The sequence below is a fragment of the Microcaecilia unicolor genome, chromosome 3 (assembly GCF_901765095.1).
Source record: "Microcaecilia unicolor chromosome 3, aMicUni1.1, whole genome shotgun sequence".
Lineage (NCBI taxonomy): Eukaryota > Metazoa > Chordata > Amphibia > Gymnophiona > Siphonopidae > Microcaecilia > Microcaecilia unicolor.
The window spans coordinates 322,141,063-322,146,485 of NC_044033.1; positions in this window are offsets into that span (position 1 = coordinate 322,141,063).

The window sequence follows — 5,423 nt, forward strand, 5'->3', positions numbered from 1 at the left end:
AAAGGAGTAGAGAGGAGTGGCCCAGTGGTTAGCACACTGGTTTTGCAATCCAGAGGTGGGTGGTTCAAATCCCACTGCTGCTACTTGTGATCCAAAATCCAAATAAATAAAGGGGGTGTCAGAGGCATAGCAGGCATGGATGTCCTTCTCACAGAAACATCCAGGCATGGACATCCTTCTCACAGAAACATCACATTTTGGACATCCTCAACTGCCATCGCAGGGACGGAGGCATAGCCAAGTACGTCCTTCACCCATACTCTAAAAAAAAAAGATGTCCCTGACGAGCAGTTGGACGTTTTCACCTGGACTTGTATTTTTCAAAGGTTGTAGATGGCAATTTATTTAAGGTTGTAGACGGCAATTTATTTAAGGTTGTAGACAGCTATTATACACACAGCTTGTCTGCATGTATGAAGCCATCTTTGGCATGCGCAGAGCAACCACGCATAATGCTTGGCTGCTCTGCACTGGCTTCCCCTCCTTAGGAAGGAAATCATGTGCAAATGAGCTAACAGTGAGCAGCTCATTTGCATGCGATTTCCTTCATGCATGCCCGTTCCTTTCCAAATCGCTAAGGGATCGGTAAGGGAAAGGCTTTTTCTGTTCAGTTAGTGCATCAGTTAGTCCACTGCAGTGCCCCCTAGGGTGCCTGACTGGTGTCCTGGCATGTGAGGGGGACCAGTGCACTACGAATGCTGGCTCCTCCCACAACCAAATGAGTTGGATTTGGTCGTTTTTGAGAAGGGCGTCCTCGGTTTCCATTATGGCCGAAAACCGGGGTCGACCATCTCAACATTTATGTCAACCCTCTAAGGTCGAACTAAATGTTGAGATTTGGGCATCCTCGACCATTATCGAAATGAAAGATGGACGTCCATCTTGTTTCGATAATACGGGTTTCCGCGCCCCTTCGCGGGGATGTCCTGCGAGGACGCCCTCAGGAAAACTTGGGCGCCCCGTTCGATTTTGCCCCTCTGTGTTAACAGGGTACAAATTGTATTGCAATGATGGAGAGGATCAAATTGGATGGAGGTTGTGCTTTATGTTAAAGAGGGAATTGAGTCAAATAAAATAAACACTCCATATGACACAGATAGTGGCGTGGAATCATTATGGATAGGAACTCCATCTGTGAAGGGAAGGAGTATTCTTGTAGGGCTGTACTACTGTCCACCGGGACAGAGCGAACAGATGGATGGATAACATTTCTATATGTAATAAATGACTGCTTCTTGCAGCAACTGGTCCAGGAACTGAGGAGAGGGGAAGCCAGTTTGGATCTGGTCCTTGGTGGCATGCAGGGCATTGTGTGAGAGGTGGTGCTGTTGGGTCCCCTGGGAAACAGTGATCATAAAATTATCAAATTTGAGCTACTATCTGGCATGAACCCGCAAAGAAAATCTACTGTAGCTGCATTTAATTTTCAAAGGATGACTATAATAAAATGAAGAAAATGGTTAAAAAGAAACTAAAAAGATGGGCTGCAAAGGTTAGGACACTAAATTAGGTGTGGACATTATTCAAAAATACCATCTTAGAAGCCCAGTCCAGATGTATTCCACGTACTTGCAAAGGTGGAAAGAAGAAAAAACGCCAGCCAGTATAATTAAAAGGTGAAATAAAAGAGGCCATTACAGCCAAAAGATTGTCTTTCAAAGAATGGAAAAAGGATCCAAATGAAGAAAATATGAAGCAACATAAGCGCTGGCAAGTCAGATGCAAAGAATTAATAAAGAAGGCTAAGGGAGTTCCGGTGACGTCATGAGCTGAGGAGCAGTGTTCTGGAGGCTCTGGGACCCCGATTCCAAAACAGCGACGTGAACAGGAATAAAGATTCCCTGAAACGATTCCCACTTTTATGGAGAAATACCTTAAAAGTACCCCGACGAATATGGCACAAAAAGCGGCAAAAAAAGAAAGAATAAAGTGGGAAGCGGCGACGCCAAGATGGCGGAAGAAGTACCCCAATCAGGAATGGCGTTCATGGAGCTGCAGCTCGCACAATTAACCCAAGCGGTGGAAAAAGCATGGAGTCCAAGGTGGGCAGAACTCACGACCAAACTAGAAAATTATCAAACGTCGCTTGACGGTCTGGGAATCCGGGTGGGAGATCTGGAGGCCAGGATGTCAGCGACGGAGGACGACTCGCGAGGTTATGGCCCTGATATAGCGTCTTTACAACAACAAGTGAAAGATCAGCGGCAGCTGTTGGATGATTATGAAAACAGAGCCCGCCGGAATAATGTTAGAATAGTGGGGTTGGATGAGGCACTCCTGGAGCGGAACCTGGACATTTGGTTACAGACTTGGCTGTCTCAGGAATTGGGACTCACGGACTCTATGGGCCCTGTAGTGATAGAAAGGGCGCACCGCGTGGGACGTAAAGCAAGTGAGAGAAACAGGCCACGAGTCTGTGGCGAAGATACTGAATTACAAACACAAGGTGGAAATTTTACAAGGATTTAAATTGAAGCGAGACACCTTGAAATACAATGGACGAAATATTTTAATATTTCAAGATTATTCCACCCTAGTCCAAGAAAAGAGGAGGCTATTCCATCCACTATGCTCTGCTTTGGCACAAAAGAACATTCGATTTCAATTACAATATCCAACTCAGCTGAAAGTTTATTTCCAGGACAAGTGGCAAACGTTCACTGCGGCAAAAGAAGCCCAACAGCAGCTGCTGGAAAATAAAGTAATAGACGCTGAGGGACTTTAGAGCACTGCGAGATTTGGTATGTGGGACATGTTAAATGTATAATATATGAAGGTAAGGGAGATATAAGGAATGTTGAGGAGTCGGGGGTCCTAGACATTTGCCGGGGTTTCATTCATCTTCTCACCAGACGAGGGTGGAGGATGAGACAGGGTGCATATTGGAAGAAGGGATACGGGTTTGGGGGGGGAGGATGGGGTTTCGGGTGGGGTAAGGGACTTCTGCAGCAGACTAGAAATACTTCAATGGTAGTCGCCCAGCAGGTGAAACAGTCACAGAGAAGGTATATAGGCGAAGAGTGGGCCCACAAACAGATAACATTGCCAGGGGAAGACCGGAGGCAGGGGGGCATTGATATGTCTATAAACACGCAAGTATGCCCCTTAGAGTGATAACTTGGAATGGGGGGTTATTACTTCCCCCATAAAGAGAAATAAAATATTAACGGCACTAAAGAGACATAGGGCCGACATAGCATGTCTCCAGGAAACCCGTCTAAGTGAGTTGGAGCATGGAAAATTGCAGAGATCCTGGGGGGAGAGTGCCGTGCGGTGGCTTCCAGAGGACGTAAAGGTGGGATAGCAATATTGTTCCGAAGAGGGCTAACATATAGAGTGTTAGAGGTGGTGCCAGGAGAAACAGGCGGCGGTCACTTTCCTTGCGGCTTTGGTTACGGGGGTTGAGCTTACTTTGGTAGTGTATATGGACCAAATGAATATGACCCCCAATTTCTTGGGAAACTGGGGAAAACATTTTACAACAAGAAAAAGGAAAGATGATGGTGGGGGGGATTTTAATTTGGTACATGACCCCCGGGAAGATTCCTCTAATCCCACCTCTGTCCATTACTGTGGCCAAAGGGCAGGAGCATTACAAAGGTTTATTAAAACATTGAATTTAGTAGATGCATGGAGAGCGATGCACCCCGGGGAAAAAGACTATACGCACAGATCAAGAGCACATGGAACAGTAGCGAGGCTGGATTACATCCTGATAGAACGCACTATGTTCTCGTCAGTAAGGGCAGCAAATATTGGCCCAGAGAAGGTTTCGGATCATGCCCCGGTGTGGGTGGATTTGGAATTACCAGCAGATATGATAGCAGGACTGGGCTGGAGATTTCCGGCATACTCCTTTACAGATCCCCAATTTAAGGAATACATTGAAAGCAGATGGAGAGATTATGCAAATAATAACGGGGAGCATGCCCAAGAAAATCCTGTGCGTTTTGGTCTGCCTCTAAGGCAGTACTGAGGGGAGATTTAATTGCGTACAGGCAAAAAAAGAAACGTAGAGCTGCGCAAATCTTACATCTAGAAAATCAATTAATTAAAGCTAGAAGGATTCATATGCAGAGACCCACAGGAGTACATTAGAAAAAGTAAAATCAATACAAATCACATTAAATTCATTGCTTCACAAGAAAGAAACCCAGTCAGCAATATACTATAAATACAAATTACAGCGATTTGGTAATAAACCTGGCAGATTAAATGAAGTCATAAAAAATTGGGGGGGGGGGAGGCAAGAGTAGTGCCAGTGTTGAGAAATGAACAGGGTGAAGTTACCACTGACCAAAAAGAAATTGGACGGCTTTTTAAAATACTTCACCATGCTCTATACATCTACAGCAATCCCCGATAAAGGCAAGATGCAGGAGTACCTGGTACAGGTAGGACTCCCTTCTTTGACAAAAGAGGAATCGGCTGGTTTAAACACCCTTTGACTCTGAAAGAATTGCAATTGGCAATCAAAAGATTGAAATTACGTTCTGCACCGGGGCCTGACGGGTACACAGGGGAGTACTACAAGATGTTGCCCTTGGACGCGCAGGTGGCTCTATTAGATTATTTTGCAAAGGTAACAAAAATGGATGTTTTCCTAAATATGCCAACACGGCCCTGATTACACTAATACCAAAACTTGGGAAAAAATTAGATAGGGCAGAGGATTATAGGCCAATATCCCTCTTAAACGTAGAGGTAAAACTTTTGGCTGGGATTTGGCAGAAAGACTGGCAAAATACCTCCCTAAATTGATAGGCACTGACCAGGTGGGGTTTATCAGGGGCAGACATGCGACGCATAATGTCAGGCGCCTGCTCTTGGCAATGGCATCAAGCCAGGAACTAGGGGTCCCTACCGCAGTGGTTAATTTAGATGCCGATAAGGCGTTTGATCGGGTGGGATGGGACTACCTTTTGATACTCTGACAATCATGGGTGTAACAGGGTGGTTCCTTCAAGCTATTCGAACCTTGTATTACCAACCAAGAGCGAAAGTTCTAGTAAATGGCATAAAAGAGCAGGAATTTGATATACTGCGGGGCACTAGACAGGGCTGCCCTCTCTCCCGGCACTCTTGTGATTTCGGTAGAACCTCTATTGAATACGCTTAGGAGGAAAGTGGAAATCCAGAGAATTGGAGTGGCAGGGCAAGAAGTGAAAGTTTTAGCATTCGTGGATGACCTTTTGGTGACGGTGAAAGACCCATCTAGATCTATGCGGGTCATGCTAGAGGAGATAGAGGGATTTGGCCAGATTTCTGGTTTTAAGTTAAATGTCGCCAAGTCCTCAGTTCTTGAAGTGGTAAAGGGGGGCCACTGCGGCTGGCAAGCTCAATTTCCTTTTAAATGGGCAGAGATATCCATTAAATATTTAGGAGTGTGGATCCCAAAGGACCTAAATAGACTATAGAGCTAA